The following is a 25,674-nucleotide window of genomic DNA, read 5'->3' on the forward strand; positions in this document are numbered from 1 at the left end:
AGTCTTCATGGTATAAGCATAAGCATTCACCACACTGATTGTTTTCTCGCAAAGGGCAGTTGTTATTTTTGTCGTTTACAACAAGTTCCAAAGTCCTGTGCAGTGAACTAAATCGTAAATCAGATATCTGTAATTCCCATTTTATTGTTAGGCTTCGCTCTTTCCTCCTCTTTTTATTTTTTTCCCTAATATTTGGCAATTATCAACATTTCAATAAATGTAAAGCGAGTGCATTTTTTTAACCCCCCCCCCTTCCCTTTGACTCTAAAATAAAGGTTGGAAACGTATATCCTGTTCGTCTTTTCACGGAGACGTACATTCACATGAAAATACGTTTAAAAAAAAAAACATTTTCAAGGAGGGAAATAGTCTTGCCCAGATAGGAAGAACAGTTCACGTTTTACATGTTGAATTACTTGTAATAAGATAAGGCCTACTTTGAAGCATGCAAAACAGATTTTTTTTTTTGCACTGATCATAATTTATTCAACTGTTATACTCTTCCTATGAATTTGCTTAAGTCATATCATAAAACCTTTATGTGTTCACATTCCTTACCCACCGCTGTTATCCCACCATCAATATTCTTTGATCTAAGGTGTAGCTATTGTTTTGTTATGAATGTACTATTTTTAATTACTTTGTCATACTATTGTATTTTGTGCAGTATCATTGTATTATTACTTTGATTTGATTTGATTTGATAAGGTTTTATTCGAATATTCAACAATACAGCTGGAGGCTGATACAAGTGAATTTACAAGGTAAAAATAATTCCATATACATAAAAATACAATTATATGCTTTAACATTTTTAAATGAATCCAGATATAAACAGTACATAGTACATAAATCATAAATAATGAAAATAATAATAATATTGAGTTCGGTTTGCATACTTGGATATGAAATAAATAGAAAATCAAAGGGTGTAAGAACAGTTTGAGAGTCAGTGCAGGACATTTTGATATTGTATTAAGAAACAAATTATTATTAATTATTAAAAAATTGAAACTTAATGATTAAACTATAACATTTACATGAAGTATATATAACAAAAATAAATCGATAAAATACAATTATTAAATATTGTTATGTATGATCTTCATAAATACGTGATGTAAAACCCGGCTTGAAAACATAAAATTACATTTATTAAATTACATTTATTGAAATAACATTAATAATTATTGCATTGATCAACTTGCATTTATCAAAGTTAAATTTAAAAAGTCAGATAATATACATTGTTCTTCTGAGTTGCATAGATTGGCAATGAGAATATCTTTTATAATAATTTATCGGATCAAAATTGCATTTAAATAAATTATATTTCTAAAATTATATTTCTCAAAATAAAATTCTTAAAAACAGCATTTCATTAAATTTCTATTCATTAAAATCGTATTAATCAAAACTATATTCATAAAACTACATACAAATTCAGATAGAGGTTGAGGATTAAATAGCTAGACCTACATGAGGAGGTCGGGATTCCTATTTAGTAAACGAACAATTGATGGGATACTAGAATTGTAATATCTTGTGGTCCTGCATTTTGGTTCATGGAGAAGATATGAGTTGCGTAACTGCCTTCCAGACAGTGATCGTCGGGACTTTGGAAGAAAGTCACGATGGCGAGCTGACTTGAGAAGGTCACGTGCAAAAGAGAGGAGAAGACCTTCTCGTCGTGAGTAGAGAGAATCAAGACGGAGGTGATCCAAAGCACCGCGGTAGGAGTCATACCTACCAAGGATGACTCGACAGACCCTTTTCTGCACACGTTCAATGTCATTGGATTGAGCAGTGGTCAGTGACGAGGACCAGACAGGTGATGCGTATTCAAGTACAGGTCTGATGTACATAGCATAAATAGCAACCAAATCAGAAGTCGGGAGTCTACATTTTCCGAGGCGATATATGATGTAGAGACGTCTGCTATGCAACTTGCACTCAATTCAGCCGAAAGGCTGCCATGTACAATGTTGTTTTTGTTTTTTTATACCACAATAAATAAATAAGAAGCATAGATTTACTACAAATAAAAAAATACCATCTATGCGTGGAGGAAGCTGACTTCTATCCTTTAATAATTGAATAACCCATGAACAAAGCAAATACTAACGCTGATTATGGCACTGGGTATTGTTATGATAATGCGGTGAAGGTTGGGACAAAAATCCGACGGAAGATAATCGTAATTAGAATATCAACGACGACGGCGACGACGATGATGTGTAAAGTATTTGAATGATAATGGTGATCACGGTAATAGAGATGAAGATGATGATGGTGAATTATGTCCCGTTAACAGTATTTATCAGTTGCATTGCAGTCCATGGAGAGCGCATTTATTGGCAAAATACATTTTTCTACATAGGCCTACTTCTTACATACATATACTTCACGATGGAAGTATTTTATATCTCAGTATTAAGAGTTACTGTACTTTATTATCTCTGATTCTATCATGAAAGGAAAATATGTACATTGTTTGGAAGGAGTGCATAATACAATTTCAAGTCTACTGTAGATCAATTGAGTTTTTTGCATGATTGAATGTGATTTCAAGTACAATTTTGGAATGGTACCCAATACTGTGCCATAAAAGCACTTTTATACGGACCCTGCACGTAAATCCCATTCATTATTCTGCCTGGTATTCTTTTGAGGGTTCCCCTTTTTGATAATTGCGCCAGTTTTTGGCATCGCTTCCAATACTGAAAGGCGTACTGTTGTGCATGTGTACACTCCGTGATAATTATATGACCTCTCTGTTAATTCTGTTTTGCGACAAAATAGAATTCACGAAGTAAAAGAGGCTTCCTGGCTTAGCTCTTTTCAACGAGCCAAACAAAGTATTGAATTCTATCGTTTCGAGAAGAAACAGAATTGGTTATAAGCGGAATGAAATTTAAAGAGGGATAAATCAAACACTGGATGGCTTTACATTCTGCTCAACCAACCATACGATTATAAATGAGAATAGCGATACAAAGCTGAACTTATGAAATAGTTGGTATGATGTCTGGCTGTGGAACGATGAGGTTAACATTGCTGGCTATTTATCCATTGTGACCCCGTTCAAGAATTAGAAAAATGAAACAGGTTATAACCAGTTCGGTTATAAAATTACATTAAAGTTAGACAGTAACCAAAATAGTTAAAGGAGATCAGATTATAGGTCTGTTTTTTAAATGGATTTTCAATTACGATGAGAGGTTATCTTTACGCGCGTGTGTGTGTGTGTGTGAGGGAGGAATTATTTATTGTGATCTAGAATGTAACACACCCACTTTTAATCTTAAACTGATTTCTATTGACCCTTTTTACTTTAAGAATGGACCTTATAGATACTATCCGATGAAAATACAACTTTATATCAATGGAAAGCTGAATGAACGTAAAATACAAATATAAAGGAATAAAAAAACTAGTTTCCCTATAATTAGTGCACAAAATAAAATTAGAACCTCAATTTTCGCACCCTTACAAATAACGGGTCAACAGGGATCATATTTGCTGCAATTACGGTGACGACATTGCAAATTGACCCAATCGGATGGCCTATACAGTGCGTACACTGTATATAATAAAAAGTGTACCCAACTTTGGTAGCTCCTTATTAAAAAGTCATAACCAATATGACTTAGAAACCTGTTTCATGATGAAGAGTCATTTATTCGTTATCCAATGATACCCTATTCATAAAATTCCTGTCATGGGTTTTTTAAAGTGTTATTTAATAAATAACAGTACTACAACAAAGCTTTACAAACCTAGATAAAAATGAACTTGATCTAATCTGTTCATCTAATTGACTCCAACATTTTATCGCAGCATAAATTAATAACGTCAGAGACGATATCAATTTTACATTAGGTAGGCCTACATGGTAATGAAACTATTGTCTTTGACGAGTTGCATATGAGTGAAAATTTCCTTTTCGATAGTCATGAAAGTAGATAATTTCAGGTTATAATCTACAGAACAATGAAAGAAGATACATAAAAGAGGCATTTGAGGGAACAATATATAAGAACTGCCGGTGAGGAATGTGAGATTTTGTCCCAAATACCCTCAATACCGCTGGACAGAGATATTATGTTCGGCTAATATCGAAAAGGAGGTGGCTTTGACGAAGACATTCGAGAAAAGTCGGATATACCCCCCCCCCCAAGCTAGTTGTCTTGAAAGGGTGCGATGAGCGCACTGTCACCCCTTCGAGACATCCAGTAGAGGGGATGTAGATTCTCCATCTATTCTTGCATAATTACCATTTTGATTAAATAAATAATAACTACGAATGAACAGATGACAAACATGGGATGTTCATGAAACACATGATAAATGTATTCCTGTAATTAACAACTGTTCCTGGGATAAATAAAGCGTATAGGACAGATATTTAAGTATAATCTGGGGCATGTTTCTTCCATCAAAATGACTTCAAAAGAGGAACGAATCTTGATGAAATTTGAAGTGTGCACCCATTGTAGAGGTGTCGTGGACGAGTGCACGTCACCGGACTGTGGATCAAAAGGTCCGCGGTTCGAGTCCCGCCGGCACTAATGTCCTTTGGCAAGACATTGATCTACATTCGCTTCACCCACCCCAGGTGATGTAAATGGGTACCTGGCAGGAATTAATTCCTTGAAATGCCTAGTTTGTTGAGCCATAATGGTAAAGCCATGCTAAAGTCAGGTAATCGGGAGCGCCAGGAGTGTCAAGTCTGACAGATAATATTATTGTTATTGTCCTAGGTATCATTTCATGTACAATCTTGTCATGATAACCCATTAAAGTACATCTTTACAGACCCTGCACATAAATCACATACATTATCCTACCTGGAATTCTTAGAGTTAATTTTATTGGGATTCCCCTTTTGATAACCTGGCGCCTGTTTTTGGCATCGCTTCCAATACTGATGTGGGTACCATTGTGCATGAATACACTCCATGAAGTATAACCTTTCAGTTTGTGACAAAATAACAAATCATGAAGTAAAAGAGGCTTCCGTGCTTAGCTCTTTAAAACAAGCCAAACAAAGTATTGAATTCTATCATTTCGAGAAGAAAAAAAATTGGTTATAAGCGGAATGAAATGTAAAGAGGTATGAATCAAATACTGGATGGCTTTACATGCTGCTCAACCAACCATACGATTAGAAATGAGAATAGCGATACAAAGGTGAACTTGTGAAATAGTTGGTATGATGTCTGGCTGTGGAACGATGAGGATAACATTTCTGGCTTTTTATCCATTGTGACCCCGTTCAAGAATTAGAAAAATGGAACAGGTTATAACCAGTTCGATTATAAAATGACATTAACGTTAAACAGTCACCAAGTTATTTAAAGGAGATCAGATTATAGGTCTGTTTTTCAATGGATTTTCACGTACGATGAGAGGCTATCCATACGCGTGTGTGTGTATGTGTGTATGAGGGAGGAATTATTTATTGTGATCTAGAATGTAACACACCCACTTTTAATCTTAAACTGATTTCTATTGACCCTTTTTACTTTAAGAATGGACCTTATAGATACTATCCGATGAAAATACAACTTTATATCAATGGAAAGCTGAATGAACGTAAAATACAAATATAAAGGAATAAAAAAATAGTTTCCCTATAATTAGTGCACAAAATAAAATTAGAACCTCAATTTTCGCACCCTTACAAATAACGGGTCAACAGGGATCATATTTGCTGCAATTACGGTGACGACATTGCAAATTGACCCAATCGGATAATAAAAAGTGTACCCAACTTTGGTAGCTCCTTATTAAAAAGTCATAACCAATATGACTTAGAAACCTGTTTCATGATGAAGAGTCATTTATTCGTTATCCAATGATACCCTATTCATAAAATTTCTGTCATGGGTTTTTTAAAGTGTTATTTAATAAATAACAGTACTACAACAAAGCTTTACAAACCTAGATAAAAATGAACTTGATCTAATCTGTTCATCTAATTGACTCCAAAATTTTATCGCAGCATAAATTAATAACGTCAGAGACGATATCAATTTTACATTAGGTAGGCCTACATGGTAATGAAACTATTGTCTTTGACGAGTTGCATATGAGTGAAAATTTCCTTTTCGATAGTCATGAAAGTAGATATTTTCAGGTTATAATCTACAGAACAATGAAAGAAGATACATAAGAGAGGCATTTGGGGGAACAATAAGAACTGCCGGTGAGGAATGTGAGATTTTGTCCCAAATACCCTCAATACCGCTGGACAGAGATATTATGTTCGGCTAATATCGAAAAGGAGGTGGCTTTGACGAAGACATTCGAGAAAAGTCGGATATACCCCCCCCCCCCCCAGCTAGTTGTCTTGAAAGGGTGCGATGAGCGCACTGTCACCCCTTCGAGACATCCAGTAGAGGGGATGTAGATTCTCCATCTATTCTTGCATAATTACCATTTTGATTAAATAAATAATAACTACGAATGAACAGATGACAAACATGGAATGTTCATGAAACACATGATAAATGTATTCCTGTAATTAACAACTGTTCCTGGGATAAATAAAGCGTATAGGACAGACATTTAAGTATAAACTGGCGCATGTTTCTTCCATCAAAATGACTTCAAAAGAGGAACGAATCTTGATGAAATTTGAAGTGTGCACCCATTGTAGAGGTGTCGTGGACGAGTGCACGTCACCGGACTGTGGATCACAAGGTCCGCGGTTCGAGTCCCGCTGGCACTAATATCCTTTGGAAAGACATTGATCTACATTTGCTACACTCAACCCAGGTGATGTAAATGGGTACCTGGCAGGAGTTAATTCCTTGAAATGCCTAGTTTGTTGAGCCATAATGGTAAAGCCATGCTAAAGTCAGGGTAATAATCGGGAGCGCCAGGAGTGTCAAGTCTGACAGATATTATTATTATTATTATCCGGATATCATTTCATGCATAATCTTGTCATGATAACCCATTAAAGTACATCTTTACAGACCCTGCACGTAAATCACATACATTATCCTGCCTGGAATTCTTAGAGTTAATTTTATTGGGATTCCCCTTTTGATAACCTGGCGCCTGTATTTGGCACCGCTTCAAATACTGATGTGGGTACCATTGTGCATGTGTACACTCCATGAAGTATAACCTCTCAGTTTGTGACAAAATAACAAATCATGAAGTAAAAGAGGCTTCCTTGCTTAGCTCTTTACAAACAAGCCAAACAAAGTATTGAATTCTATCATTTCGAGAAGAAACAAAATTGGTTATAAGCGGAATGAAATGTAAAGAGGGATGAATCAAATACTGGATGGCTTTACATGCTGCTCAACCAACCATACGATTAGAAATGAGAATAGCGATACAAAGCTGAACTTGTGAAATAGATGGTATGATGTCTGGCAGTGGAACGATGAGGTTAACATTTCTGGCTATTTATCCACTGTGACCCCGTTCAAGAATAAGAAAAATGAAACAGGTTATAACCAGTTCGGTTATAAAATTACATTAAAGTTAGACAGTTACCAAAATAGTTAAAGGAGATCAGATTATAGGTCTGTTTTTTCAATGGATTTTCACGTACGATGAGAGGCTATCCATACGCGTGTGTGTGTATGTGTGTATGAGGGAGGAATTATTTATTGTGATCTAGAATGTAACACACCCACTTTTAATCTTAAACTGATTTCTATTGACCCTTTTTACTTTAAGAATGGACCTTATAGATACTATCCGATGAAAATACAACTTTATATCAATGGAAAGCTGAATGAACGTAAAATACAAATATAAAGGAATAAAAAAAATAGTTTCCCTATAATTAGTGCACAAAATAAAATTAGAACCTCAATTTTCGCACCCTTACAAATAACGGGTCAACAGGGATCATATTTGCTGCAATTACGGTGACGACATTGCAAATTGACCCAATCGGATAATAAAAAGTGTACCCAACTTTGGTAGCTCCTTATTAAAAAGTCATAACCAATATGACTTAGAAACTTGTTTCATGATGAAGAGTCATTTATTCGTTATCCAATGATACCCTATTCATAAAATTTCTGTCATGGGTTTTTTAAAGTGTTATTTAATAAATAACAGTACTACAACAAAGCTTTACAAACCTAGATAAAAATGAACTTGATCTAATCTGTTCATCTAATTGACTCCAACATTTTATCGCAGCATAAATTAATAACGTCAGAGACGATATCAATTTTATATTAGGTAGGCCTACATGGTAATGAAACTATTGTCTTTGACGAGTTGCATATGAGTGAAAATTTCCTTTTCGATAGTCATGAAAGTAGATATTTTCAGGTTATAATCTACAGAACAATGAAAGAAGATACATAAGAGAGGCATTTGGGGGAACAATAAGAACTGCCGGTGAGGAATGTGAGATTTTGTCCCAAATACCCTCAATACCGCTGGACAGAGATATTATGTTCGGCTAATATCGAAAAGGAGGTGGCTTTGACGAAGACATTCGAGAAAAGTCGGATATACCCCCCCCCCCAGCTAGTTGTCTCGAAAGGGTGCGATGAGCGCACTGTCACCCCTTCGAGACATCCAGTAGAGGGGATGTAGATTCTCCATCTATTCTTGCATAATTACCATTTTGATTAAATAAATAATAACTACGAATGAACAGATGACAAACATGGAATGTTCATGAAACACATGATAAATGTATTCCTGTAATTAACAACTGTTCCTGGGATAAATAAAGCGTATAGGACAGACATTTAAGTATAAACTGGGGCATGTTTCTTCCATCAAAATGACTTCAAAAGAGGAACGAATCTTGATGAAATTTGAAGTGTGCACCCATTGTAGAGGTGTCGTGGACGAGTGCACGTCACCGGACTGTGGATCAAAAGGTCCGCGGTTCGAGTCCCGCCGGCACTAATGTCCTTTGGCAAGACATTGATCTACATTCGCTTCACCCACCCCAGGTGATGTAAATGGGTACCTGGCAGGAGTTAATTCCTTGAAATGCCTAGTTTGTTGAGCCATAATGGTAAAGCCATGCTAAAGTCAGGGTAATAATCGGGAGCGCCAGGAGTGTCAAGTCTGACAGATATTATTATTATTATTATCCGGATATCATTTCATGCATAATCTTGTCATGATAACCCATTAAAGTACATCTTTACAGACCCTGCACGTAAATCACATACATTATCCTGCCTGGAATTCTTAGAGTTAATTTTATTGGGATTCCCCTTTTGATAACCTGGCGCCTGTATTTGGCACCGCTTCAAATACTGATGTGGGTACCATTGTGCATGTGTACACTCCATGAAGTATAACCTCTCAGTTTGTGACAAAATAACAAATCATGAAGTAAAAGAGGCTTCCTTGCTTAGCTCTTTACAAACAAGCCAAACAAAGTATTGAATTCTATCATTTCGAGAAGAAACAAAATTGGTTATAAGCGGAATGTAATGTAAAGAGGGATGAATCAAATACTGGATGGCTTTACATGCTGCTCACCCAACCATACGATTAGAAATGAGAATAGCGATACAAAGCTGAACTTGTGAAATAGATGGTATGATGTCTGGCTGTGGAACGATGAGAATAACAATTCTGGCTATTTATCCATTGTGACCCCGTTCAAGAACTAGAAAAATGGAACAGGTTATAACCAGTTCGATTATAAAATGACATTGACGTTTACAGTAACCAAGATATCTGAAGGAGATCAGATAATAGGTCTGTTTTTTCAATGGATTTTCAAGTACGATGAGAGGCTATCCTCAGGCGCGGATCCAGGGGGCAGTGGACCCTGTCCCCCCCCCCCCGCAAAAAAGAGAGAGAGAGAAAGAGAGAAGGGAAAGGGAAAGAGGAGAGAAAAGGAAAGAAAGAAGAGGAAGACAAAAAGAAAAAGGGGGAGAGGAAGGAGATCGGGGGGGGGGGCGAAAGGGCCTTGCCTCCCAGCTGTTACCTACCCCCCCCCCCGTCAAAAAATAAGAGAGAAGGAAGGAAAGGGAAAGAAAAAAGGAAAAGAGGAGTTAAAGGGAAGGAAAACAGAGGAAAAGAAGAAAAGAAAAGAAGGGGGATATCAGTTGTAATTTTCCCGCCAACAAGTTGCCCTTGCCTCCCCCCCCCCCCCCACCCCGCCCAAAAAGGGGGAAGAAGGGAAAGGGAAAGGGAAAGAGGAGAGCTTCAAGGGAACAAAAACAAGAAGAAGAAAAGAAACGGGCGAAAAAAAGGGGGAACAGTTGCGATTAATCCCGCCAAAAACATGTGGATCGGAGGGGGCGCGGAAAGGCCCTTGCCTCCCCCATCAAACTTAAAACAGAGAGAAGGAAGGGAAGGGGAAGAAAAAGAGGAGAGAAAGGGAAAGAAAAAAGAGAAAGAAGAAAAGTAGGGGGAATCAGTTGCGATTTCCCCCGCCAACAAGGTGTAGATCGGGGGGGGGGGGGGCACTGGCGTACTGATGGGGGAAGGGCTTGGGGGGAGACAGATGCCCCACATATAATTTAAACGTGGTTTATTTCTAATTCGATACAAATGTTGCTAAAATGACATAATTTTCCGAAATTTTTCCTCAATCTTTAGTAAATTATACTTTTTTGTGCGTTTGTTGGTAAATGGCAAATTCCTAAAGAAAGAAAGAAAGAATAGTGACCTGCCTTTCTCACAAAAATAATGAGGGGTCAGAATTTGCTCATCTGACCGTGAATAAATGCATAAAACCCCTGAGCTTCCGGGGGCTCTGCCCCCTGGATTTCACCTAGGGCCCTAAGGCGGGCACCTGGATGCTCATTTGACGGTTATTAAATGCTTTAAACCCCTGAGCTTCTGGGATCTTCCCCCCTAGACCTCACGCCAATTAGTGTCCTGCCTGTGTCACAAATATGTTCATCTGACCGTAAAAACCCCAGAGCTTCCGGGGCTCCGTCCCCTCGAACCCGCCAAGGGCCCTAAGGCGGGCCCCTGCATGCTTGTCTGACCGTTATACAATGTCTAAAACCCCTGCACTTCTGGGGGCTCTGCACCGTGGACCCCATGCTATTTGAGTCCTGTCATTGCCACAAATAAGGTATCAAAATGTGCTCATCTGACCGTAATTCATTGCCCAAAACCCCTGAGCTTCCGGGGGCTCCGCCCCCCCTGGACCCCACGCCTCTTCATGACCTGCCAGTGTCACAAATTACGTATCAAAATATGCTCATTTGACGGTTATTTAATGTTTAAAGCCCCTGAGCATCTGGGGGCTCCGCCCCCTGGACCACACGCCAATTCGTAACCTGCCAATGTCACAAATAAGGTATCTACATATATAGCTCACCTGACCGTTAGTAAATGCCTATACCCCATGAACTTTGGGGGGCTCCCCCTTGATCCCCGGCGGTGCTTCACCCCTAGACCCCACGCCAATTTACGCTACGTTCTACCTGATCGTAAATATCACTCCACCCCCACCCCAACCTACTTAGAGAAACGTTCAGCTGGGCCTGCATGTAAGAATGGGATGAAGCGGATTTTGTTTGTTTGTCCCCCGGCAAAAAAAAAAATAAAAAAATAACAACAACAACAACAACAACAACAACAATAGAACAACAACACTATCTTGCTCATTTCGCCACTGCCGTTGTCACCATTATGTACCAATATTTTGCTCGCATAATTTCAAATTTGGGCCCCCCCCCCTTAGAAATCCTGGATCCGCGCCTGGCTATCCTTACGCGTATGTGTGTATTATTTTGTGTGTGTGAGGGAGGAATTATTTATTGTGATCTGGAATGTAACAAACCCACTTGTAATCTTAAACTGATTTCTATTGACCCTTTTTACTTTAAGAATGGGCCTTATAAACACTATCCGATGAAGAGACAAGTTTATCTCAATGGAAAGCTGAATGAACATAAAATAAAAAGAATAAAAACTCGTTTCCCTATCAATAGTGCATAAAAGAAATTAAGACCTCAATTTCCGCACCATTACAAATAACGGGGTCAACAGGGATTAAATTTGCCGCAGCTACGGTGACGACATTGCATATTGACCCAATCGGATGGCCTATATACAGTGCGTATAATAAAAAGTGTACCAAACTTTGGTAGCTCCTAATTAAAAAGTCATAGCCAATATGACTTAGAAATGTGTTTCATGATGAAGAGTCATTTATTCTTAATTCAGTGATACCCTATTCATAATATTTATGTCGTGTTTTTTTTAATGTTATTTAATAAATAACTACAACAAAGCTTTACAAACCTAGATAAAAATGAACTTGATTCAATCTGTTCATCTAATTGACTCCAAAGTTATATCGCAGCATAAATTGATAACGTCAGAGTCGATGTGAATTTTATATTAGGTACATGTTAATGAAACTGTTGTCTTTGACGAGTTGATATGAATTAAAATTTGGATATGAAACATAATTCCTTTTCGATAGTCATGAAAGTATATTTTCGGATTATAATCTACACAACAATGACAGAAGATACATAAGAGAGGCATTTGGGGTAACAATAAGAACTGCCAAAGAGGAATGTGAGATTTTGTTAGGTGGCCATTCAGCTAAGGCTCGTTCATATATAAGTGTGGTAGCTCAGGTTTAGAGCAAAACAGTGGTCCCGTAACCGTCAAGTATTGGCTCAAATCCAAGTCGATGCACTGTGTCCTTGGTAAGGCATTAATCCTCATTACAAAGGCCCTTTGGAGAGGATTTAAAGCCGTTGGCATCCTGGTTGCTTACGTAAAAACAACCTACTTTCTCAACAATCAGGTATAATACCAATCATCTTTTATATAATATAGAAGGGGCAGAAGGATTTCAGTAAAAAATGTGTGAAACCGACATGAGATTTAATCTCGGGGCCAGTCTGTATAAAAAACTCGTTAACATATACCACGGTAAGCCGCCGTGAGGATTAAAATGCACTAGCCATCGCTCCTCCCTGAATTGTTGCCAAATTCTACGAATATACTAGTCATTATTCTCTTATGCCAAGGTGACATCAGTAAACTTGTATCTTTATATGACAACGTTGGATTAAAATATCTGAAAACAAACACAAAAGCATTAAATACCATAAAGATGAAACTATACACTATATAATGTATATGATAATGATACCGATGATGAACAGCGACAGTTGTAAATATAAATAGCTTAGTACATTTATATAGATGTATATGTAAATAAGATATATATCAGGATAATTAACCCCTGGGCTATCACCCCCGGAAAAATTACCCCCCGGAAATCGACCCCAAGGACAATCCCCCCCCCCCCCCGCAGAATTACCCTCGAGGACAATTACCCCCAAAGCACAACTACCCCCCGGCAGATTACCCCCGAGGACAACTACCCCCCAAGGAAGTGATGAGAAAGAGAAAGAGAGAGAGAGAGAGAGGAGACGGGGACAAAAAGACAGAGGGAGAGAGAGAGCGAGAGCAAGACAACACAAGAAAAGTAGTGAATGGGTGATGGACAAATTGGCAGGCAAATTCTATTTGAATGAGGGCGCTCTTTCGATCTAAATTTCAAGGAACAAAATAAAAAAGCAAACTCAGTTTCTGTGAGGGATTCACGGAATATCCAACGATGGCATATCTTGTTTTGTCAATCAGCCACATATCCAACAACATTTTTACCAAGTCTTAGGAATTCCACTCCACGTAATTTAAAACTAAGTTTATAAACAGAACCTGATTCTAATTCCTTCGAGATGACTACACGCCTACCAGAGATATGTTTCAAACCTTCCTTTCTTAGACAGTTCAATTTCATTTCGCATTATAAAAAGATTGTGGAAAGGGGTGAATGGAATCCTAATTTGGCTAATAATAAAGATAGTGTATGCCCAGTTAACGGACATTACAACGAATCGGGTAATAGGTATTTCATTCCTTTCGAATGTATACGAGAGAGGGGGAGGCATGAGGGTGAAGACAATGGTGGCGAGGGAGATGCATTTTGTTGTTTAAATGAATGAATATATGTTTTTGGTGGCTCTAGCATCACGTGATGGCGCTCTTTGATAAAGATACTATGTCCCTTTTGCAGCCAACATCAGGTTGAGCATTCCTGAGAGTCCAGAGATGTTACACAGACCCTGACTGCTGGTGTCAAGGGCGCAGGGGCGCTGGTTCAGTACCTAGCTGGCGAACCAAACCTAGAGCAGCAGACACAGAGGCGGTGCTTGGCTGCTACGTGATCTGAGGAGGAGGCTGGAACCCATGCCGAGTGGCTGCTACATGTACTGGTCCATATAGTCAGCTGTCTGTAAACCCTAGACTGACGCAGCCTTTGCCCTGTGTCCCCACAGTCATGTGGGGTTGGTGGCTGATATATCTCCGATGCCGTGGGGTGTAGGTATAGCTCCTCGTCCATCAGCTCGCTGAGGATGGTGTCGGTACGTGACCGTGCCTTCCGGAACCCGGGCTTAATTGGACATGCTGCATGACCAGGCTGTCACGCACGAAGTTGGCGAGGGCTGCAGTGGCTGTGGTGGGCTGAGGCTGTGCGAGACCTTTGAGGAGCTACCCAGACTCGTTCACCCTCTTTTGGAGTGACTGCATCAACTGGCCATCGTCCTGGCCTCACTTGCCCTTGCGCTATGAGGATAAGGAGGGGACAGTGGAGGGCGTGCTTACGTCATCGACCACGATGTCTGCACAGGCAGCCTCGGCAGGCTCGAGGTCCCCGCTGTGCGCTGCAATGGTTGCCTTTACCGGTTATTATGACCATTGAGTATATTTGAGAATAATAAAATACAAGGCAAAAATACAAGGCAAATTCAATGATTTTTAATCACAATAAAATTAATATAAATGAATATTAATATTAATATGTGTTTATACTTACACTGTTGACGGGCTCAACATAATGGCGGACCACAGTCTTGAGGAAGCAGAAGTTAGCCATCACCCCTGCTCCCTCTCTGTCAGTTCCGGGTCGCCGTCATCTATCGCTCTTCTTCTTGTCGAGACGGGTGTGTGGGAGTATGTGTGTCTCACAGGCCCTCACAGGGACTTAAACCACCCTTGAATTTGCTCGACAGTCTTCCCCATGGCCTTGGCTTGATCCTCCCAGATCTTTTCCTTCTTGTCCACCCTCTGGTAGTCAGTCTTCTTGATGAACCAGAGAATGGCGTTCTCGCGAAGGAAATCGCACATGAGCTGCTCCTGTTGGACATCAAGACAAGACCTCTTCTTCTTGGCAAGGGTTGGCTGAGAGGAGATGGAGGCCACCGACGGGGCTACCGATGCCACTGAAGATGCCCGGGAGGCGTTGGAACCTACATCATCTCCATGATAGTGTGAGCGTGAGGGTCAGGGTGTGGGTGGTGATGGATCCTCCTTGCGTTCACGTCCATACCCATGGCCACGACCAGGAGACTTCTTGGCGGCGTTCTTCGGCATGACGGTGAAGTTGATACAGACATGTTGATACTGCGACGGGGATGTGGATACTATGATTCGAGTAACAGAACTGAAACAGTATTCATACAACCCTACGAAAGAAAATATTTACTGAAATTATTATCACCACAAGAAAATGATCGTTGAAACAACAGAACTGAAACAATATTCATACAACCTTCCTATAAAAAAATATATCTTCTGTAATTATCATCATATATACATGATTATTGTAACAATACGACTGACACAGTATTTAAAACTAAGAAAATATATGCTGTTATTATGATCATATGTATATGATTATAGATCATAGTAGCAACAGAAAATCAAAAGTTTCAAACAACCTTGTAATAAAAAAAAATATCCTCTGAAATTATTAAGGTAGCTTTTTTACATGATTGTTGTATATACAAAACCGTTTTCATAACGCATATATTCATTTCAGTTATTACCTAATGTACATGATCATCGAAGTAAAACAAATAAACAGTCTTCATAAAACCTTGCAATGAAGAAAATATCTTCTGACATTATTGTCTTATATACATGACCATTGTAGCAATATATATATATATATGAAACACTAGTTATACAACCTCATAGTAAAGACAGTTTTGTCTGTAGTATTGTCTTATTAACATGATTATTCTAGCAATACAAATTGAACAGTTTTCAAACAATCTTATGATGAACCATATATTTATTACCCTATGTGCATTATCATTGTAGCAACATTACTGAAACATTATTCATACAACAAAATATATTTTGTAATTATTATCATTATGCAAATGTTTATTGTAGCAATAAATTTTAAAAATTTAATAAAGAAAACGTCTTTAATCTGTAAATATTATCTTATGAACATGATTACTCTACACACTAAAAAATAATGGTACAAATTTGCACCCTATATGTTATTCTTTGTTTTTATAATTCTATCACTTTCTCTTTTGTTATTCTGTGTTCCTTCCTTTTATTCTTATGATATTCTTTGTTTTTTCCTTTTATCACCTTCTCTTATGTTATTCTTTTTTTTTATAATTCTATCACTTTCTCTTTTGTTATTCTTTGTTTTTCCTTCTATCACCTTTCCTTATGTAATTTTTAGTTTTAAGCATTCTATCACTTTCTCTTTCTGTCTTTCCTTATTTTATTCTTTGTTTCTTCCTTCTATCACCTTCTCTTATGTTATCCTTTGTTTGTTTATAATTCTATCACTTTCTCTTATGTTATTCTTTGTTTTAATCATTCTATAGCAACAGACCTGACACAGAATCCATACAGCATAAAATATATTCTGTAATATTATCATATGTATATGATTATTGTAGTAATTGAAGTAAAACAGTATTCATACAATAAAAAAACCGTCTTATATTAACATTATGTTAAGTAGGACTACATGATTAAATGCTGGCAGCCATGCTAAAGCCAGGGTAATAATCGGTAGCGCCAAGTCTGACAGATATGAACGCTATATACAAGAACCCTATATTACTATTATTATTCTAGCAACAGAACTGGAACAGTATTCATACAACCTTACAATAAAGAATATATTATGTAATTATTATCACATGCTCCCATCCCATACTATTTCTCTCTTTCTGTCTTTTTTCCCTTTTCTCAATTTTCTGACAATGTGATAATTACTCATTAATAATTTTCTCTAATATGTATAGTAATATTTTTCATTTTTACAATGTTTGACTTAGCTGAATCAATTCTCGCTCATTTGCTTACATTGTTTTGTCATAAATTGAACTCTCTTTCCTTTTTTTCTCTCTTTCTCTCATCTTTCACCTTTCAATGGTGTTTTTACTTCTCTCTCTGTCTTTCAAATTTTATATCTCGTTATCCTTTCCCTCTCCCCTCTTCCACTATTTCACTCTATTTTTCTCCTTTCTTTCTCAATTTAATGATAAAGTGATAATCACCATGTTTTCTTCAAATACAGAATAAGGTTATCCTTCACATTAATTATATCAAATATCAATTTTAATCGATATCATTATGGTGTAGTATTTATATTAATATACCATTTTATAATTTACAATCGTATTTCAAATCGTATTACAGTGCCAGCGGGCGTTCTTCGAGTCACTCCTATTATTCTGTGCTGCAGAGTGTATTTGTCTGGGTGTGCTCGAGGAGCGCTTGCTGGTACTGCAAAATAATTAATTTTGTATTTTTGAATTTTTAAATGCTTGTTACCTTGTAACCTTGTAGGGGTTTAAGCAATTTTGTTATTTTTTTACCTACACTGTCGCTCATATAGTTGGAATATTTTTTTTTACCCCAATTTATGGAATTATTTTGACAAAAAAATGATTTATTCCTAATAGATCTAGATAATAGTATACATTCTCAGATTTTATTGAATAATAATTTGCCAGTGTTTGTTTTGCGTGACAGCTAAAGCATGTGTATGCTAATATGCTTATCAACTAGGGGACCTACGTCCTTATAGGTACTATGTCCCATTTGCAGGTCCAAAAATGAAAATGTTAAATTCCAACGGCATTTGAAAGATAATACTAATTTAGAACTTCTCTAAAAAAAAATTAAAAAAAGGTGGGGGGGGGCCTGAAAATTTCTTTAAGCCTATACGTGATATATATTTTGTCTAATTAGCTTCTTAAGTGATACCAATCAATTGTTTTGTCATACATTGCATCAGTATACGCACCTATCAATATCTGTGAATAATTAGGCTTGGCCATTTATATTTAATATGGCAGCCAATTTTAGAAAAAAAATAGCTAAAAATTGCAAAATAGTCTATAGTAATAATTTAATGCACTGCCTCTTTTTTTTTAAAGTCCGGACCAGAAACACGTTCTTTTTTATTATTTTGTCTTACATTGATAAATATAAATTTGGCATCTGGAGAAAGTGTGTGTGTGTGTGTGTTGTGTGGGCGTGGGTGTGAGGTTATGTGTGATTGCTAGATCGATATTTTGTCCAAAGGCCTTGAATTCATTAGTATTTTGCTTCCATGTCGGCCTCTGAATTTCCAAGTATTTTGTCCACTCTTTTTTTTTTGGAAATTAAAAAGAATGAAGTATGTAATTTATCGTATATTAAATATATGGCAAACGGCAAACTTTACCTAAATAAGGCCATTAAAAAAAAAAAACATGTTTAGCGTCCCCGCCCGCTTCCTTATCGGGGGCCGCCTCCTTTTTTTTTATAATTAAAAAAAAAAAAAAAAAACTCGGCGGCCATCTTGAAAAATAGCCCGACTGTCAGGAAAAATGTACCGAGCGGCCATTTTGAGCGGCCATTTCGAAGGATAAATAAAGGGCCTCCTCCTTCCTATTTTTCAAAAAGGCAGGACGCTAAACATGTTTTTATTTGACCTGATACAATAGTTAGTTGTGATCCAATTGGAGGTGTCGTGGTCAAGTGTATATTTCACCGGTCTGTATATCACATTGTTCGCGGTTTGAGTCCCTCCTCGGTACTAATGTCCTTTGGCAGGGGTAAATTGGTACCTGGCAGGAACCAATTCTTTAAAAGCTAGAGTGCCATAATAGCTGCCAGGCTTAAACCGGGGTAATAATTGTGGAGTATCAGGAGTCATTAGGTTTTACAAATGCTATAGTCTAAACCCAGTTGAGATGAATGGATAATTAAATTGAGTGTCGGAATAGTTTGATAAAACACACCTGACCAAAAGTAGTTTGTCTGCAAATGATTTAATGTCAACGACAGCAAAACTAAATAATACTTGGAATAATTTGTTTTACAATTGGTTGGAAATAACTGTGGTTTTTTTTTATAACAATCACAATAATAGCGATGACAGTGATAAATGCAACACACAATTTTTTTCAGTTCGTAATTAGGACATGGTCTAAATGACCCCGAAAATATACAAATATTTTGAAGCTGGAAAAGTCAGATTGTATTTTCGAACTGGCTAATTAATGATATTTGAAGAATCTACTACCCTTGCATATTGTATTATTACCAATGCATGACAATATTTCAGCTAGAAATGGTTATTGACTGCTTCTGTTGATAAATGTTTCTGTACGTAAGTTAGCCTTATCTCATATATATATATATATATATCAAAAGTTTTCATTCCATGAATAATGCAAATTAATTTTAAGAACCTCACCAGTAACTATTTCAAAACCATTTACAATGTTCATAGTCCAAAATCTTTGAAATATTATAATTTGCAGAAAACTGCGTTAATATCTTACTCTGAAATATTGAGTTCTCGTTATACAATACCTCTATTTTACACTTTTTAAGATATTGGATCTCCGTCTGTTAATATTAATATCGACCTCAACCCATGTATAGGTCATAAACTATCACTTACCCTGATGACTCAAGCAGAATAAAGAGCCCCTTCGATATTTGTTTTCACTCAATATACTGCATAATTACTACACAAGATCAATGAATATTGAAAGTTGATCTATTTAAAAAATATATATATATTGTGCAATTGCGAAAAATAGCCAGTTCATGTATCAACAGATTATTGTTAATAGCTGGTCACACCAGCAGTCCTTCCTGTTCAGGGAGTCCCAAATAGGCTGATCAAATTGGTTTGCTGATGCTCATAATGATGTTATGTATCAATGATCTAATACCAAAAAAAATGTAACTAAACATTTCTAACATATTTAACATTAAAAAAAACTGTGGAACACACAAGGTAATACTTTGGAAGTGTACCCTTTTTTCGGAGAAAGTTAACATTGCATAACACAACAACGATATCTAAAAGCAAGCCTGACCCTACCAGAAGAATCATCTAAGTAAAAACTTAATATGGAATTTATCCAAAGCACTACAGTACTATGATTATACAATGTGTTTGTTTCCTAATAGAAGTGAACAAATATTACAAATGGGTCATTATTGGAAGCTACTCTATGACTAAGACATCATGTCTTGATGTATTTCCAGTTAAAACAATTTTCATATCACTCTCTTTTATTCGATTTTAATTCTGTACACGCCAAAATCATTTTTGTTGAAATTTCCCAATCCTATTGTAACCATTCACATTTTTGTCTTGTCCAAGGTTCCAGCGAACCCTCATCTTTTTACTCAATTTGTTTTAACTAATTAGAGTCAAGAAATCAGGCCGGCCACCCTTGATCTGTAATCAAATTATTTGAAATAATTGTGCTTAATCATTGATTATACTGAAATTCCAAAAGAAACTAGCACAAAACTGATTATTGTAAGCAAGTGATTGGACAGTGCAAAGAGCGAATTAGAAGCTTCATTATGTTCATTGCGATATTATTCCATTCTGACCTAAATTTGCCTTTGCTTTTGATAATACTCTAAGATAATTAAGATTTCACAAGCAAAGTGAGTATTGGGATGATGATCGTAAGAACTGACGGAAGCTTCATGCAGCCTGTGTTCGGGATTGCACATGTGCCGTCTGGACGCCAGTAAGTTTCTGTCTGAATGCTATAGTTTCCAGTGACAGCCCTGTGAAAAATAAAGATATATAAATCTGATGATGATACCCATCGTTCCCACCACCGATTTGATCGCCATATTGACGGCCAACGTAAATAACCATTATTATTATTATTAGTAGTATTATTATTTATTATAAACCTCTCTTTAGAAATCTAGCTGGTTGGTAGAAATTGGAGTCGTGATTTAAGCCATGCCCGCCTATCGGTCAACACAACACACTTGCACAACACACTCACCAACTCATACACAAAGATCGTTTAAACACTTTTTTTTTTAGGCCGCCATCCTTGTCAAGCTTTGCTTATAATTGCGGTCTCGTGCACTTTTCCAACAGAATATTTCGGATAATACTTTAAATTTATGATAATATGTTATGGAAATATTAAGTTACGTTATTATATGTACGTATATTATGTTTAAAAAAAACATTTTGACATGAAGAAATTATTCTTTGTTAATGTTGTATTATACGTTACATTTATATGTTCTTTGTTATTCAGTTATATTATATTTGGAAAAATGCAGAAATAAAATAAAATCAAAAAAAGAAAAACAAAAAAGGTTTTTTTTCAAAGAAACCCGCACGCCCGCTTACCGGTCAATAGTTTTTTTAAGATGCTCATTGCCTCGGTTAACGGGCCGCATAAATAAATTTTGCTGAGAACCCCGTGGTTTACGTGTACACAATTTATGTATGCGACCGCGATTACCATACAGTTTTTATGCGATTCGGTGGCTACATTTTTTTTTTAATTGCACAGCGCAGCGCAGACGACCGTCGATCTCGATTGTAGGCCTAGATCTCGTGTATTCTCCGATTTTTTAGTTTCTTAACTTTTTTTTTAGGTCCATGCAAAGGAGGCAGTAATGGCTGAAGCGACTCTTCCTAGATTTCAACTTCTTGATGATGATCAATTACAAGACTAGATTAATTCTGCGGACAGCAAGAACACCAACAATTCCGTGGAATTTTCCGTGCAGATAGCTTCGTATCTGGGTCATTGGTGTTCAAGCGCAGCGCTCCTACCGAGGTGCATAATAATTATGAAAGCACATTTGCCTATATATCTACGATGCTGACTAGTCTTGACGAAATTATTCGTATATTTATGATGTCAAGAAAAATGACCATGTGCGCATGTGCAGGTTTAGATAGTTCTTAGGAAAAATAGCCCCCGGCCCCGGGTTTATAGGGTTAAAGTAGTAGACATTCGCACATTGGCATTAAATGGTAATTGGTGGCTAGTTTTGTCGGTAATCGGTGGCCTCTACACCCCCCTCCCCCACACTGAAAAAGGTCTAGCGACGCCCCTACTCAAATAACTATTTTAGAATGAGAATGTGGTATTTCCTGTGTAATTGTTAATATTATAGTATTAATTACTGCTTTGAGAGAAATAGTTGTTTTTATACGCTCAAGGGAAGGTTACAATTGTGATATTGCACTAGGCGTGCCGAGGGCAATAGCCCAATTGTAACCTTCCCGAGAGCGTATAAAAACAACTATTTCTCGAATATTAAAGCAGTCATTAATACTTTTATATGCCGAACTTATGACACCACCTTGTCCTTTCTCTAGTTTATCTACACGGTTGTTTTTATGAGTGTATCTTTGAGAGTAGACTAGATCTAGATTCGAGTACAGTACAGTACAGTTGCGCCAGGAGGTTGCACTGTTGTTGAGCTCTGTGATTTTGTTGAATTTTTCTTGATAGTTTTAGGAATAGTGTTCTGAATTCATCAGCAGTCTTTTAAGTATCATTTCAAGATCCAGCTAGATCATTTTTGTGATGGATTGAGATGTTTGGAACACCTACAGTTTTGATTTATGCTTTCTTCATGTTCCTGTATGAGCCCATGGTCAACCATGACAGTGCTTGATGCACATAGTATTCATGTCCATGACTATTATGTTCTCTACTATTGTTAGACTAGAACATGAATTGACAGCCATGGCTAGCATCGGCATGGTGACTATTGTTGTGAGTCTCTTGATCCTATTAGCTTCTATTGTGACAATGCCTACAATCACCTATACCAGAGAAGACCTTTTGTCTTTTCAACCCAAGTGTGCTGATCTCAGGATACCACTGAATACCTATCACATATTACAGGACTATGGCATATGTTCAGTGAAACCAACTCATCGTGGACATCGTGTACATCATTCTTCATGTCGTGGTTCTGAATTCAGAAACTTAATATCAGTAGTACCTACTAAACTCTCGGCAAAGATGTGTACATTGAACGCTAGATCAGTAAGGAATAAGACTACCGATATCGTTGAATTTGTACTTGATAATGATTTTGACATCCTCGCGTTGACCGAGACATGGTTGAAGGATGACGATGATGTTATTTTGGGAAACTGTATACCTGAGGGATATACCTTTAATCATAAGGATCGACAAGGAAAAGGAGGAGGTGGTGTCGGACTGTTGTTCAAATCTTCACTGTCGGTCAAGTCAGAAGCTGTACAACATTTCAAGTCATTTGAAGCTTATCAAGCTCGAATTTCATGCCAATCCCGTTCACTTATTCTCCTTGTCATTTATCGCCCAGATATAGTGGAAGAGCAAGGGCAGCGAATACCTTATAGTCTGTTCCTTGAAGAGTTTGCTACCCTACTTGACTCATTTGTTCTTGATCCCTCCGAAGTTGTCCTGACAGGGGACTTCAATGTATGGGTCGACGATTTCAATGACGTACGGGCAAGGCAGTTTATGAACATACTTTCATCCTACGGAATGAAGCAGCTTGTACGAGAAGGGACTCATCTACATGGCCATACACTTGATTTGCTTATTACTCGGGATTCAGCCACTCTTGTTTCTGATGTATCTGTTATCCTAGGAGTATCTGATCACCATGCTGTCCAGTGTAACCTTGATTTAAGAAAGCCGTCCCCTTCTCGCAGGACTGTCACAACTCGCCCTCTACGATCAATGAACAGAGAACAATTCCGATCTGGAGTCCATGAATCTTTGTCAGAAATTGACATTGAGGATAGCAGCATCTCTTCGTCTGTCGAAAGATATGATCTCTCTCTCACTAGTCTTCTTGATAAGCTAGCACCTAAAAAGACTAGAAGTGTTATCATCAAACCTTCGAGTCCATGGATGACTGAGAAAATCCATGCTGCTAAGTGCCTTAGAAGACGCCTTGAGCGCAAGTGGAGGAGTACTAGAAGTGAAGAAGACCGCAAATCATATGTGACACAGCGTCAGGTTGTTTCCCAAGAAATTGAAAAGGCAAAAACTGAATACTATTCAGAGTGTGTTGCAGAATGCGAAGGAAACCAAAGACGTCTCTTCACTGTTGCAGACGCTCTGCTGCACCGAAAGAAGGAAACTGTTCTTCCGGATGCTTCTTCTGACCAGATACTGGCTGATAACTTTTGTCATTATTTCTTCAACAAGGTCACCAAGATCCGTGATGACATTGATGCCGAGCTTTCGTCAGGACAGTGTGTACAGCATTGTGAGTTATCATCTGTTCCAGTTTTGACTGATTTCGCTAAAACTTCTATTAGTGAGATCAAGAGAGTTGTCATGAATTCTCCAACATCATCATGTGAGTTAGATCCAATTCCTACTGCTCTTATAAAAGAATGCATTGCCGACTTTGCACCATATATTACAGACTTTGTTAATAAGTCTCTTCGATGTGCAAGCTTTCCAGCCTCAATGCAACAGGCTCTCGTGAAGCCTCTCTTGAAAAAACCGAATCTTGACAGGCAAGACTTTGCAAGTTATCGACCTGTGGCAAATCTAAGCTTCCTATCGAAGGTTATCGAACGCATAGTATCCGCTCGTCTTCAGTCCTTCTTGAATGACAATAACCTTCAAGACAACTTCCAATCAGCCTACAGAGAAAAACACAGTGTTGAGACTGCCCTCTTACGAGTGCAAAATGATATCCTCACCGAAATGGATAGTGGAAAAGTAACTGGGCTAATTCTGCTCGATCTGAGTAGTGCATTCGACACGGTTGACCATGTTATACTCCTAGAGAGACTTCAGTCTATGGGCATTGGTGGACAGGCTCACCAGTGGTTAACATCTTATCTCTCAAACAGATCGCAGAGGGTTTGTGTACGCAGTGCTGTCTCTAGGACAGTTCATCTTGGCTTCTCTGTGCCCCAGGGATCGGTACTTGGGCCACAACTCTTCAACATTTACACTCTTCCCCTTCATGATATCATCAAGAGGCATAATCTCAAGCACCATATGTATGCTGATGACACGCAGATATACTTTTCGTGTTCTCCCACACAAGGGGAAGTTGATGCCTGGATTGCTCGTGTTGAAGCCTGTATAAGTGACATTAGGAATTGGATGAAGGATAATTACTTGAAGCTCAATGACGACAAATCTCAGTTTGTTATGCTGGGTTCCAAGCAGCAACTCGCCAAGTCGGTAACCCCCAATCTGAATATTGGTTCGTCATCAATTACTCCAGTGAAGAAAGTTCGAAATCTTGGAGTTATTTTTGACTCCAATATGACCATGGAGTCGCAAGTATCATCAAGTGTTAAACTTGCGATCCACAGTCTCCGCAATCTTCGTGTTATTCGCAAGTATCTCACCACAAAGGCGGCTGAGCAACTTGTGCATGCATTTGTTACATCCCGCATCGATTGTTGTAACTCTTTACTCTATGGCATCCCTATGTCTCAAGTTAAGAGGCTCCAGCTTGTTCAGAATGCTGCTGCCCGTCTAGTGACATATACACGCAAGTTCGCCCACATCACTCCAGTCCTTAAATCCCTGCATTGGCTTCCTGTTGAACATCGTCTCACCTACAAAATCCTTC

Source organism: Strongylocentrotus purpuratus, unplaced genomic scaffold, assembly GCF_000002235.5.
Source record: "Strongylocentrotus purpuratus isolate Spur 01 unplaced genomic scaffold, Spur_5.0 spur5_scaffold_12, whole genome shotgun sequence".
NCBI lineage: Eukaryota > Metazoa > Echinodermata > Echinoidea > Camarodonta > Strongylocentrotidae > Strongylocentrotus > Strongylocentrotus purpuratus.